This window comes from Argiope bruennichi, chromosome X2, assembly GCF_947563725.1.
Source record: "Argiope bruennichi chromosome X2, qqArgBrue1.1, whole genome shotgun sequence".
Taxonomy (NCBI): Eukaryota; Metazoa; Arthropoda; class Arachnida; order Araneae; family Araneidae; genus Argiope; species Argiope bruennichi.
In genome coordinates this window covers 81,225,753-81,241,263 of record NC_079163.1, presented here as the reverse complement: position 1 = coordinate 81,241,263, position 15,511 = coordinate 81,225,753, and the positions used below count along the sequence as shown (strand labels likewise).

Below are 15,511 nucleotides of genomic sequence, written 5' to 3'. Positions count from 1 at the left end.
GAAATTGAATATGTCATGGCCAAATGAATGCTCGCTGGTGTGGCGCGAAGGCTTAAAGAGGGTGTGCAAGTTCGGGTCCTATCCTTGTCATCTAAAAACACTGCTCAAATTTACATGATTTATCCCAAAATAACCCTAACCTTGGTTCAAAATGGAATGTTAGTTTAATGTTTTTTAATATATCTTCAGAGTTGCTACACAAATCTCTGCAAGCGAGGACAAAACAGTTTTTCAAAATCTGCATGTTAGTTTAAAATTTTCCTTTCCATTCTTTTCTCTTTTGGAATTCCTTTTCTCAAACCTTGCATTTTCCCTTATCCCTTTTTCCTGCTTTCGTTTCTTATTAATTGTGTCATCATGTTCTTTTACTATTGCTTCTTTTTTTAGGTGGGTGAGTTTGGAACGGAGACGATTTAAAAATTATTAAGTGAACCTTTGTTAGACTCTTTCCAAGGTGAATCCAAGGGTAGAGATTAGATCCTTGAGTGAATCTACTAGTATTTGTCAAACACAAACCATAATAAATTTCGCAAAGTTGTCATTTGTTACAAGTTGCCCCATCACATATATTCGGACATTTTTGTTGATTAATAAAAAAATATGAAACAAAATTGTTTTTTTAAAAACTTAATACAGGGGCAAAATAAATAAGTAAAAATAGTTTTAAAAAGGTTAAATAATTTACCTTAAATCAAAATTTACAAAGTATTCTTTGTTATTAAATAACTGAAACGAAGCACAAGTTCGCAACCTCACAATACCCATTTCAGTTGAACATTAACTGTGCTGATATAATAAATTTTGTCATAAGAATTATATTTAGTAAAAATTCCAATTAAAAATGTTTAAAGTCTCTAATTAAAATGAGTGCTAGAACTAGCCCCAGCTCCCCTACTTTAAATTTTAGAGCATAACTTTACTATAATTTTTAATTGCTTTTTACAAATGTTTCATTATGCTGATTTATTACAAAGCCAGCAGGAGCGGTCTCACCAAACTTTCTCTCATACACTCTAATAAAGGGGTTATTCCAGGAAACGTCATGCTTGGAACTGGAGTAGAAATATCAACCTTTGGGATGAATTTAGTATTTTTACTGAATCTATCGTGTATCCTCTGTAAGTTTTTTGGGGCTTTTAAACCTTGGCATGTACTTAATAGTATCCGAAAATCGAATCTGTGATTTAGAGGCGTTTTTCCAACTGATTGAAACAAACATTTGGTACCAAATTACACTTGTAGTCACAAAGTCTCATACCAAATTTAATGTATTTAAGTCATTGTGTGTATAGATCAACTGCGTGTAAAGCATATATTGAGTATAAAGTATAGATAAACAGACGGTCAACCCCTCATTGGATTTGGCTCATAAGTTGATAGGTGTTTACACTATAGATATTAAATACGGGTCGATAAAAATCTATGACTGGAACTTGCCGATAAATCCTGAGTAGGACCAACTAGCTGGTGGGTTCTATGGTAGCTAGCTTCTTAAGTTTTCTTCGTACTTTTGGGGCAGAATGCTACACTGAATTCCATGTATTCTGCCTACCATGTTTTAACCTCTTAACCGTCGCTCCCCTTCGTCATATAGCTACCGAATTGTCGCTTCTCCAGCTTACATGCCGATGATAAATCATTCAAAGATGCTATAGTCTGAAAAATAAAGTGAATAAAAATTATGCTTTATCGATAAAAATTTCAAATATTATATGCATTCTTAATAAAAAAAAAATTATGCATTACATGAACAATCACTTACAAAATTGTTTTTTAATTTTTATCAAAACTGCCAGTGAAGAAAGAGCCTTTAATTACAAATATGTGTCATTAAATGAATTTCTGCTTAGTACAATTTTACAATGAAAAAAAGTGAAGTAATTCCCCTCGGCTACATCTTTTGTTTGTGATTCTTTTGTTTAACAAACTTCCCTAAGATATTGTGATTAAAATTTTAATACAGCAGTCCAAGATCTTGATGAAACGCCTAACCTTGAAAATGAATCATCGAAACATAGTTAAAGAAAAAATCAGGAAGATAAATACTTCAAACAGATACTTCAATTTTCCAAATTAAAACTGCCATCAGGAAAATGTCTGATTGGCATGCTTTTTGGAAAAGTTATTTAAAATCTTTTTAAGGATAAATTTGACAGCTGTAAGGAAAAAGTCGGCTTTTTGACGGTAATTTCTTCTGTATCAAATTGCGATTAATTTAGAATTAAAAGATTAACTTTCTGGTTTGAAAGTGGCTATACACCTACACATGTAACACACAAAAAGCAAACCAGGAATAACTCTGATCAGGGCTATTTCTATGACGTTAGATATTTCTCGAATAGTTTATACTTAATAATCCCATCATGTACAAATTTATCCTCTAATTTTCTTAATCAATCATTATTTAGACAATAGTGATTGTGTTTATTCAGTTCATTTAATTACGACTATCACCTGATGACACCTTAGAATTCTTAAAATTTATGTGAATTTATTCTAACCATTCTAGATTCTAACCAAAATTATACGAGCGCGAATCTTTCTACTATATACGAGTCTCAAAACGAATATGAAAAATTTAATTTATTTCATTCCCGTGATTTAGTTACATTTAAGGAAGTGTAATTAATATTTTGTGTAATTAATCTTATTTAACAAAGCATTTTTAAATTTCAAATTTGGTAAACTTGAAATATTTATCATTTAAAAAAAGATTACATCGTTTTGTTCATTGCGCCATGCATCTAATTTTTTTCTTTCCTCTATAGAATTATATAAGTTCCTGACAAATTCCTTTCTAGAATTATGAAAGTTCGAAACACTTTCTCACTTCCATTTTCTAATTTCTATTCTGTTCGGTTCTTTGTAATAGTTATGGCTTGGGTAAAGAAATCTTAGCAGAAGATTAAAATTGGACTATTTCCTTGAATTTATGAAGAATAAAAATTATTAAAATACTCAAAGCTTGTTTCTTCAAATCTTGCTTTACAGACACATACAAGAGTTTCAAGGCAATCTTCTAAACGAAAAATATGATAGAACAGGCCATGTGGATCATAAAACACTACGGCAACATAATCCTATTTTTTGTAAGTTATAGCGGATAAAGTAAATACGTTATCAGTCGGAAATAAAACAGAATTTAAAAAGTGTCTGTCAGATATACACGTAAAATAAGCACATATTTTTAAGGAATAGGAAAAATATTGCAAGATGACACCACTTTCATTCGGATAGCTGGATTTAAAGCCAAGCTACAAGAGTCGGAACTTTGGAGAAATGCTAAATCGAATTATCGCTGAAATCAAAAGCGTCGATTTCAGTGACATATTACAAAGAAAAGACATTTCTCTTTAATTAGAAACTTATATAGATTATTGTAATTCCTTTGAAAATTGAGGAAACTAGGAAGTTTTTGATAAATAACATATGGTTGCTATAACGGTATTGGCGTTATTAGATTTTTGGTGATAATTTGATTTAGCATTTTGTCAAGGTTTCGGCACTTGAGTTCGACTTTAAATCCAGATATACTGATGAAAAGGATGTCATCTTATAGGATTTCTTCTCCTCTTACAAAATATATGCTTATTTAATAGGTAAGATTTTCAATTAGGATTAGTAGTGTAATTAGTTAAATCAGGATCAAATTAGGATTAAATTGTTATCAAATTATGATTTGTCCCGATTAGAAACATATTCACTTTATCGATAGAAAAGGGATAGGACAGGGTTGCTATAGTATTTTATGATCCAAATGGTCTTTTTTTTAAAATCGCTTTTCGTTTTGTAGATTTGGTCAAATTTATCCTAGGTATAAAGGGCGCAACTTTTTTTTTTTTACCCAACTTTTAATTTTGAAACCGTCTGCCATATTTGAGTTTTTCTCTTTTCTGATAACTAATCATTTTTTATTTGAAATGTTTCGATCGAAATTTTATGAATAACTTTATGTATATTGAGCTGCGTATTATCTCAACATCATAGATCATAAATATAGAATTATGATATAATATAAAGGCCCGTTTTGAATTGTGAATACTTCAGGGGATTATGGTAGCACATTAGGCAATCATTTAACATCATCAGATCAAATATCATATTCGCAACCAAATTGTTCGTTTTATAATAAATTTTTGAGGGAATTTGATTAAGTGTTTTGATAATTGTATAATTATTATATTATTTTTAGTTATATGCTCAAAATAAACATGCGTTTTCATCAGTATTTACATTAGAGCCTATGAGCAACTATAAATTCCATCTTCTGAGACATTGTACTTTCATGTTTGATGGCACGACTTGTGTACCATATTTACATTTTTGTACCATATCGTAATTCGAACTTGAGATTTTGACGAATCCCTACTTTTCTGATTTAAAAAAACAAACATATTTCTTAAAATTATGTCTCTCTATGAAAACAATAATTCAAGAATTCTTTGAGCTAGTCAGATGTAATTTGATATATGGACTTAACAGTCAATTTGTAGATTTTTATTTCCATTGAGAGGAAATATGTCAAAGTAATGTATTTTCAAAGACAAGCGGACTCGATAACTTCACAACGTAAAGAGCTAGATAAATGAAATTTGGTAAACAAATTTATCACCTGAATTGTAAATTTATATTATCAAACTTGGAATCAAATCTGTCAAGGGATTGACCGTCTGTCGGTCAATCCCTTAACTTTTGCATTCAAGTTAACCCGATAATTCAGAAACGTAATAGTTTAGTTAAATGACATTTGTTTCACAATTTAAACAACCAAACACTTCTTACTAAATTTTGAATAAAATCTGTTAAAGGGATAGCTGTCTGTTGGTCTGTACTTTTTATGCATGTAAACGAGATACTCAAAAATGCAGTGATTTAAATAACTGAATTTAGGTAGGTAATCTTGCGATTACAACTGTAATTATACATCAAAATTTTGGTTCGAAGCGGTCGGGAAAAAAAGAACCCAAATACATATTTGATTTTCTGGTATTTGTGTATTAACCCCGAGTCAACGATTAAAAAAACGCGCCATAGATCGCAAGCTAGATTCATGCCAAAGATCGATCTTCCTTTAATATTGCTTCCGATTGGCACACAAGTATCGGTTTTCTATACTATACTACGAAGCACACAGCTCTCATGTGTGAAAATAATGTATTGCAATGAACACACGTGACGTTCACGGTCTCGAGTGAAAAATCCACAATTTTATGTGTGAAGAAAATAATACCTTTATTAGAAAGTATGTGAGAAATGTTTGGGGATGCAGCTGCCAAAAAGTTTTAGGTTTAGTTTTTCGCTTTCTCATAATCGAAGTACACAAAGAAAAATGATTGCAATATTTGAAAAATTAAATCTCTAGATTTAGATGAATCTACATATTTTTGAACTCTCCAAGTTTAACAAACCGTTTTTGAGACCGTGTCTGTACATCACCAGAGAGGAAAGAAATTTGGAGGAAGGGATTCAACCAAAATTGTAGATTTCTTTCAAATTTTAGACGAAATCCGACTGTGGGAAGTCTGCCTGTCCTTGTATATATCAACATTCTAATTCAAAAATACAATGAGCTGGATGAATGAAATTGTGCGTATAACAACATATCTTAGCATCAGAATTGTTGATATGTTTCAAATTTAGAACGAAATCCATCAACGAATTGATCATTTGACTATCTGTATATTCTCGTGCACATTAAATGATTTAAAAAAACGATTTTTTTTTGTAGTCTCAACACCATAAATTTAGATCTGTGTCAAATTTTAAACCCATTCTGAAGAAACAATGACATCTAAAATGCATTTTAAATGCAAAAAGTAAAAGAGAGAAAACTCCCGCTGAGCTAAATGTACAATAAAATTTTCGTCATCCTTAATGGTTGTTGTCTGAACATGAAAAACTTTTTCGAATGTTTTCGTCGTCCGAGTCATTCACAATCTAAATTGATTAACCGATAACTCATTATCCGAGTCATTCGCAATCTAAATTGTTGATTAATCGATTACTCATTATCTACGAAGGATGAATAATCTTCAATACTGATCATGGGTTCAATCATTATCTAAAGAGTACACTCACAAATTTTAATCTAGTATCTTGATAATATAGTAAAGGAACAAGCAAATAGTTTTTGGTGGGAAAATAAAGAAGCGATTTTCCGAATAGTATAATACAGATAAAATGCCATTTTCGACATTTCAGAATAATAAATAGGTCGCAGAACATTTGAAGAGCAATAGATTTTCTAAATCAAAAGAATAATAATTTAAGGTAATTTTTACTTATTTATATATATTCAAATATCAACTTTACTGCTTTTAAGAGGAGGATATTAATCAAAGAGGATAAACTTTTAATTAAAATTCAATATTGAAATAGGAGTATAAAGAAAAGTATATAGAATTTGAACTTTTAATAATTATTTGATATAATAAAGGAAATTAAATATACTTTGAAACAAAACAAAACTTTAATATGTTACTTATACCACTTATTTAAACAAATATTGATTACTCATTCAAGATATGATATCTCATTATTTTTATAAACTTTAAAATAAGAGAGGTAATCTATGGTATCTAATTTTTTGTTAAGATTCTCTTTGCTAATAATAACTTCATTGCTTTGTATATTTACAATCTGTTAAAACAAAAGAGTATGTATTTCTAAGATTATGTTTAGAAATAACTCAGAATAATTCCAAGGAAAAACAGTAGAGACTTACTTCAGGTAAAATAAACTCCAAATATTTTTTTATTCAGGCGTGAAAATTCTTTTTGATATCTGTACTTATTTTCAGCCTTTATACGAGTAACAGGACTCAATTTGCATTTGAAATGTAATAGAGATTTGCACTGTGCTTGTCTGTATTCTCAGAGGATATTTGTTATTAAATGTTTACGTCATATCAAGCAAAATTTAAAATATTTCTGATCTATTTTGGAGTCAGAGGCAATTTTTTTAATTAAAAATAAAATAATAAAGCTTTAAGGAAACTTTAGAACACTACATTTTTTAATGAATCAAAGATTATAATGAGCTTCGCCTTTGATTAGATTTTATTTTCACATACTTTAGAGTTTTCATAAAGGAAATTTTATGAAAAAATTAAAAAAAAACCCGGGAAAATTAAGATTGATGGCAATGTAAAATATTTTGGATTGTTATCTAATCAAGTTTTAGAAATATGAACTCATGCTTGAACGAAATGAGGTAATTATTTGTTTAAAGAAATAAAAAAAATAATAATGGCAATAGTTTACGAGGATAAATTTTATGAAATTAATTTTTGGTCGCTGTTTGTTCCAAATGATGCTATATTCGCCAATTTAATGAAGTTGAATCCTAAATGTTTGAGGTAATCTTTTATATCCAAGTAAAATTCATATTCAAACGAATTTCATCTTTTCTTAGCTTATAAATATTACCTTTACCTTTATATTGGGATGAACCTCAGTAAATCTTATGTGTGAAAATTGATCTTATGAAGTTTGATTTACTTTTAAATGATCACCGAAAGAAATATCAATGTGCCCCGTCTAATTTTTAGAATCGATTTGACATTCTTATGCCTTTACCAGTTTGTTCTGGAAACGCCTGGCGGGGTTCTTCTATCCAGAGTCTCTACCTAGTTTCACGTTCAAAAGGATCTTTTAAGCATCAAAAGATTTGGTTTGGTTATATTAACGTCCCGTTTGAAGCAACACTAAGGCCATTTTGGGACGGACCTCGTAATTTTGAACCGCGGTCAAATGACGAGGACGACACCTGAGCTGGCACCCCTCTCTCCACTCCACACCACACCAGTGGGAGGACGTTTGGTCATGACGGATTTAATGTGCAACAGACCCCCTTACACGACGGTTCTTCGGTGGAATCGGGTCACGAACCTGAAACCCTCCGGTTCCGAAGCTAAGACTTTACCACCAGGCCACCGCGGCCCGTTAAGCATCAAAAGAATACCTACAGTCATTAGTGGTAAGTTTGAAGATAAAGTCAAAATAGGAGTGATTGTATTAGATTTTCTGCATATGAGTATTTTGTAGAGTACTTTGTGAACTAGGTAATAATAACCTAGGTCTGAATAACCTAGAATCAAAATTCAGGCTTGGCTTGTAATCAAACCTTTATTCACTTGGATTCATTTAAGGAATTAACCTATATACAACTGGACCTTTGGACCTATATAAAACTGAGAAGTAAAATCTTTTAAGGTATTATTAATATCTTGTTAAACATACAAAATTATTTTTCATTTTACAAAGAATCTTCTAACATTGTTTCATTTTTATACATTTTATACATCATATAATGCTGCAGCATTATATTAGTTTTCATATTTTAGACTATTTTTACAAGCTTTAATTTCACTAAAGAACTGATGCAAATTTTTAAGATTGATCGAATGACTCTAAATGGATTGAAATCCCAGGGAAATTTTCATATATCCAATTGCGTTAAGACATGCATAAGGTGGAGATATGCATCTCCAAAAATAAGGTACATCATTTTAAACCTATTAAGGCTTCATCAGTTGGGCCTTCCCCAAATATTTTCTTTTTCACAAACATCACTGTTTTTTGCCGCTATAGAGACATTTTAACTTTAAGATATATTTTAATTGCTTATTTACACCAGGAATGTGATTTAAATATATTCCTATTTTAAGGTTTGAATAAAATTGCTGTTGTTTCTGAAATGTATTGAAGGTTTTGAAATGTATTGAGTGTCTTGTATCTTACAAAAGAGTCTTAAGTCAGAATAATATTGTTGAGCACAAGTCCGTCGGCAAGCGAATAGTAAATTAGCTAAAGGGATTTTTAAAACGTATTTGAATTTATTTCATAAGAGAGCTGTTAAACACAGCTGTTCAAGATTGAACTATGATTTCCATTCTGAATTACTTTCACTGTTCGATAAAACATTCAGGGTGTACTTTACAGAAGTAAACCAAAAGAAACTTTTCATCAGAGAAGAAATGAACAGGTTTCGTGGGTTTTAATCATCATTTATTTGGTTACTCAATTAATGACCTTTGCTTCAGTTTCAGTTATACCTAGATATTACATAGGATTTCGTAAAACATTTTCTCAATTTTCTATTTAATTTAAGAGTTGTGTGGAAGAGACAAAGAACAAAAGACAAACTGGATTAGAAGAAAATCATCAAATTTTCGTGCCGCCATTATTTTGAACATGGTAGTTTTCGATGCAAGTTAAAACATGTTAACACTATTTTTTTACTTGCCGCAACAAATGTTTTTGAGTGGTATTGACTTTTATTAAAGATATTTGGGAAATAACTTTGATAAAATAATAATTAATATAACTTTTGGGTGTTTTGTTTATTATTTTTATCATCAACAATCGCTAAAAGTGGTACTTGTAGTTCTCGATATTAAAAAATATCTATAAAAATCATTAGAAAAGGATTAAATATGAAAAAAATGACTTTAAATAATGAAATATCCATATGATAGACCTTCTCAGTCTGGCCCAAACTAGAATGCCCTAGTCACCCTGAACTTAGAGCTGGTAACCTGCCTTAACACCATTTGTCCACATCAGGTTGAATTAACAAATTATAATACTATTTCGTGACTAGAATATAAAAATATCCTTTTTGTACATACCTTTTATTGATCGGTGCCATTTTAAACCAGAAAATGAACATTTGGGATACTGCGTTGTAGAATGGTACGCGATATTTAATATTATGTATTATTATTTAAAATATAATATTAAAAGAATTTAGTGATACTTACACTGATATTTAGTATCACAAAATTCATATGCTCTTATTTTTTTCGGAATAACATTTTTCTTCTTATTGTGTCTACTTTAATTGCCATTATCAAGTATGTCTTAATTACAATATTTAAGCATCATATCAATGCCGTTCGATATTCGCTAATTCATGATTATTCCGCTAATTCATGATTATTCAGCAGGTTATTTGTCTTGAAGTGTCCTTTCCGTTTTAGATATTTTAAGGGTGAATATGATTAATTGTAAAATTCTTAATTACTTGAAGAAAAAAAATTGATGTTTATCCTTTTCGTTGAAAATTGCTGTCCTATTTTTTTAATTGCTAATATTTTTTGAAATCGTCATTTTTACTTTCTCATACAAAGAAAAAATATTGTAATCGTCAAAAAATTCGAATTCGAGATTTTGATGAACGTTTCAGATCTCCCGAGTTCGAAAAACACATTTTTGAAATTATGCCTATCTGTTCGTTTGACTATCTGCTAACAACATGTTAGCTTAGCTAAATTACATTTTGAGAAAGACGGTTGAAATTTGATGTATGGTCTGTATACCAAATTTGTAGATTTCAAATAAATTTTTGAACAAAATCCATTCCGAGGAAGCCTGCCTGTTCGGCTATTCGAATACAAAGTAACACAATAACTAACAAACGAAAAAGCTAGATGGACAAAATCTGGCTCATAGATTGAGCATCTAAAATATAAATATGTATAATATTTTTAACCAAATCATTCAAAGGATTGACCGTCTGTCGGTATGCGGAGAAAAAGGCATTCGAAATACGCATTTGGTTTTCTGGTACTTGTGTATTGACCGCATCCCAGCGATTAATCGCAAAAAATGTCTATCGACAAATATTACACATTAATTAATTCTTTCGTAACGTGTGTTCTCCAATTTCATGCGGTTTTCTTTGCTATACTACGAAGCACACAATTGCCATATGCGGGGCTCTGAAAACAGAAATTTGAGCACTCTCAACAAAATCTGAAATCTCTGAAAATAAAAATCTGAGCATGCTCTTACGAAAGGCTCGCAATGTTATGCACATATTTTCTTAGTTTCAGGAAGGCCATTTTCGTTTATTTTTCTTATTAAAATTAAGTAAACTGCGTACTCATAAACTAGTTGCATAGCAACTATATTGCTAAATGTAAAATGTTAAAAATCAAAGTTTTACTTTTTACCATTAATACCTCTATTTATATCGTAAATTTCGTGATTAGGTTATTAAATATTTAAGATACATATATATGAATATGATGATATTCATAATAATATATATATATATGAATATGATAATATTCATAATAATATATATATATATGAATATGATAATATTCATAATAAGATATATATATATATATATATATGAATATGATAATATTTAAGAGGAAATGAGCAATACGTTGGAAAATGAGTTTTAAAGAAACTTAGCTTTGGATGTGAAAATGTCAAAAAGAACAAATGTAGCGGAAATTATGTATCTGTCTATTAGCATAATAAAAGAATAAAAAAATATAAATAATTTATGTTCCTCAAAGTCATAATGAATAATGAATGGAAATTCCAATTTAATCTAATACTCTAACATGCAAAGAGACGTCTTAAAGCTGTCATTTCATATGGAAGACACAGGAAAGAATCAATTTCTATCGACTGTCGTAAGTTAAATGCTAATCGACAGATGTAAATTGCGTAGTTGAAAACGTAAATACATGAAGAAAATCTGTGTAAATACTTTGTCTTCGATCATGATGAAAATTTGCTACGTCTGTCGTAATGTTTCATAATCAGTAACAATTGCCAGGTTTCTAAAGAATGCGATTAAAGAAAAGGATGTTGTAGTTATTGAATTTGAGATAATTTTATTACACAAAAGGATGAAAATGTATTACAAAAGAAACTTGAACAGTGCGAGAAGTTATAACATTGTAAATAACGTTTTAATCAATAGATTATTCCGTTCTTTGGAATATACTTAAGACAGAAAAAAATTGTCTTTTCTCATAAAATGGTTGATTAACTACAATATATCATATAAAAATTACGTACTGATATCGATTGACTATCAAGGGACTGGTGATGCTTGCCTGAAAAGCGGTAAGAGTGCCAAAGATAAAATTTAATAAATATAACACTACCAGTGAGGACTAGTTTTATGTTGAACATAAGAGGACAGACAGAGATGAATTTGTTTTCCTAAAAGGTTGATCGGCAACTGTATGTCATACGCATGTCAAGTGCCAACTTCAACTGACAACTATGTGTTGAACAAGCATGTCTACGAAGCGGTCAATGTGCCAGAGATATCGTTTATCAAAATGGGGGGGGGATGGAAACTACCTCTCTCTCTCTTTTTTTTTCTTTCTTTTCTTGACGAATGAACTGAAAGAAACCTTGTGACAAGAACAATAAGGTTGTTAATGCTTTCATGTCCGGTGAACATAAAACGTTTTGCCATAGGCAAGGCGATCGTTATTTGCCGGTGACATTAACTGGGTGCCATTCGTATGTCACCAATAGATATCAAGTATGCTTTTCACATCAAATGAGAAAAACCATAAATTTGATGTATAAATCGTACAAAAGGGCGTTTCGTTAGAGGGAACTGTTTTACTGCTGCCTTTCATCAAAAAGAGATATTGAATGAATGCGGAATTTTGCATTGAGTTTATTAGTTTCCCTTAAAATAAAATAAAATGTTATATTTCAGGGAATTATAACATTTTATTTGCGAAATCATTAAAATATGTTGGCATTAGAATATATTTTAATGATTTCGCAACTAACCTCCAAAAATTACATTCATTTAAATGCATCATTTCATAAAAAGTAACCAAGTTTATTATGAATTTTGTGCTTTATATTTTTATATATTAATAAACAATTTAATAAAAAGTTCCGGCTGCAGAGAGAAGTTTTGAGAACCGTGCGGAAGTGAAAGTGCTAAAAGGCCTTTCAGCAAGCCTTTTGACTACAATTATTAAAAATTTCACCGATAGACGTTTCCTTTCATTTGAATATTGGAAGAAATGAGTTCTCATATAGATAGCTGTTGGCTCTATATCATGCTGACCAGCGTGCTGCATATGATAAAGGTATAATTTTAAATAGAAAAGAATGATGGGAAACTATTATTATTATTTTGTAATTTCGACAAATTGACAGTCAAGTGTTAGTAATGCTTTACATTAAAAGAAAACACACGATAATTTTCAGTGCATTTAACATTTAATATAGTATGCATTTTAACAACTTTGAACAGTTTGCAATTAATTTTAAAATTCATAGGTTAATAATTTTATTGATAATCGATCTTTTTCTTTCTACCAAGTGAGAGCAGAGAGGAATCTGCTTTTTTATAGCCGTCATTTACCAGTCATGATCTGACATTAACTGACAATCAAATGTCAATTATGTTCGCAGCGCTGCAGTCAATGTGTCAAAGGTAACATTTCTGAATAAAAAGCATGAACGATTCGCATGTAATGAATTAAAATGCAACATATGGTAATATGATTTAATACTTTTAATATCTTTTCTACCGTGGAATTTAACAGCAGTGATTCATTTAGAAATAATCTGAATCACGAAGCACGTAGATGTTTCCACAAAATAAATTTAGAGGTCAAAAGGAAAAGGCCTTTTCACCATTCTTTTCGATAGAATTCGAATACCTTTAAATGAATGAATGGAATCTCAGTCAAAGAATAAAAATGAGATTTGATTGTTAAGCTACTCATTATTTAATTGCTCTGCAGATGTATTTTTATTGGTGAAAAAATTATTTCATTTAATAAATATCATGGTAATAACAGAAATATCTTTTCATCTGCTTATAATTTAGTTTAATTTAATTTAGATATATTAACGTCTCGTTTTTTAAAGCAACACTAGGGCTACTTTGGGACGGACCTCATAATTTTGAACCGCGGTCAGATGACGAGGACGAAGCCTGAGCTGGAACCCCCCTCTCCGAACTTACACACCACTGCGGCGGAGGACGTTTGGTCCCAACTGATTTAACCTGCACCATTCCCGCCTACACGAAGGTTCTTCGGTGGAATCAGGTCTCGAACCCGAAGCCCTCCGGTTCCGGAGTCAATACCTGGCCACCAGCCACCGCGGCCCCAACTGTCTATAAATTTATGACTTTCTGAATTCGTAATGGAATACGATTATTGCTTGAAGAGAATTTCTGAATAAAAGAAAATGAGAGAAATGATTCTAATACAAACCTTCTACTTGAAATGATCCAGTTTCTAAGATATTCATCTGTAATCAAACACTTATTTTACTCGAATTGTTTCATGATTGTAAAGACAGAATTTTGTAATCGATTTTTCCTTTGCTTCCTGATGCGCTTAAGTTCTGAAATTTGTACAATTGCATGTTCCTGAAAATAAAACAATATTTTCTCTTTGTAAAGATGGCATTTTATAATCCAATCTTCTCTTACTTACGGAACATAGGTATTTTAAATTTTGTACGTTCCTTTATGTATTCTAGATGCAATATTTTATTTATTTTCAAAACTTAATTATTAGTTAACTTTTAATTAAAGTAACCTTTTATTCCATGCTTGTGAGATCACCTACATAGTTTGAAAATAATATATTTCAACATTAAAATGTTGAAATAAAAATTATTCTGCTTTTTAGTCCATCAATAAAAGTTTGTTTTTAAAATATATTTACTAATTTTTTCAAACGATTCATTGTTTTGTTTTTAAGAGCTGAGGAGTATAAACCAAAAGAATACTACATGAGAAAATTTAAACAGCTAATCAAATAATTAATAGACTTACTAAATATAAATCATCCCAAATAATTAGCTTTACGAATATTCCAAAAGCTTCTACAGTTTATTACATAAATTAGATTTGGGTGAATATGTTCTCTAAGGGTTTAAACAAATCCAGGAATTTTAAATTTACTACCTATTTTCAGCAAAACTTTCGTAGATTTTAACCATGACTTAATATGATGCATGCTATTCATATGAAATTATTGTACAATCAATTATGTGGGAAATACTTTGTCCTTTGCATTCGAGAACTTTTTCGCTCGAGTTGCTGTAACAAAGTAAAGATAATGAGGAGCCATCTCACGAGTGTATAGGATTGAAATCTCTTTCTGAGTTGCTCGGAAATCCCAGTATATGATAAAATATTTGCTTATGCTGGTAAAGAAAAGCTATAGGATCTAACAGCACTCTTTCAATGTCGATGAAATCATTCCAGCTTACCATTTGAAGCCGGATGATAGTTTCTCTTTCAGATCCCCTATGAATTTAAAACTAGAGCAAACATTGGAAATAGCGCCGAATCGAACCGAGAATAGCGATCTGTCAATAGAATATCCCATCATCTAAACCTTACAATCCAGCCTTTAAAACGGCCTTCGGTAAAACTTCCACCTTGAAAATCTATTGAAACATGCAGGCAAAAAACACTACCATCAGGGCGTGGTTATGGTTCGAGTTGGACATGATTGAATCGAGTTGAAACTGGGGAAAATAATCCTACAGGGAGAAATAGAATGCCTCGATATTTTACGTTTTTGGCAGTTGATGCAATTTTTGCAGAAATGGATGCAGTTTCTCAATAAAGAGCGTCAAATAAATCTGTCCTTAATTAATTTAGACATGCTTTTCCTTTCAGAATGAGAAAAGGAGTAAATACTATCTGAAACAATTTTTCTGAAAAATTCTGGAACTCAAGGGCGTATAGGTGCATG

General features: G+C 30.6%; 1 protein-coding gene across 5 annotated transcripts in view; it reads right to left on the bottom strand.

Moving 5' to 3' along the window:
* LOC129960005 (short-chain dehydrogenase/reductase family 16C member 6-like) overlaps positions 1-15,511 on the bottom strand; it is a 67,931-nt gene that overhangs the window by 49,409 nt on the left and 3,011 nt on the right. For 2 of the 5 annotated variants that reach the window (XM_056072985.1, XM_056072990.1), the window contains exons 2-3: positions 14,012-14,169; positions 1,438-1,656 (exon numbers count right to left, since the gene is read on the bottom strand). The gene's annotated coding sequence lies outside the window, so the exon portion shown is untranslated. The remainder of the gene's footprint in view (positions 1-1,437; positions 1,657-14,011; positions 14,170-15,511) is intronic. The other 3 variants (XM_056072987.1, XM_056072991.1, XM_056072986.1) reach the window with 2 other exon arrangements.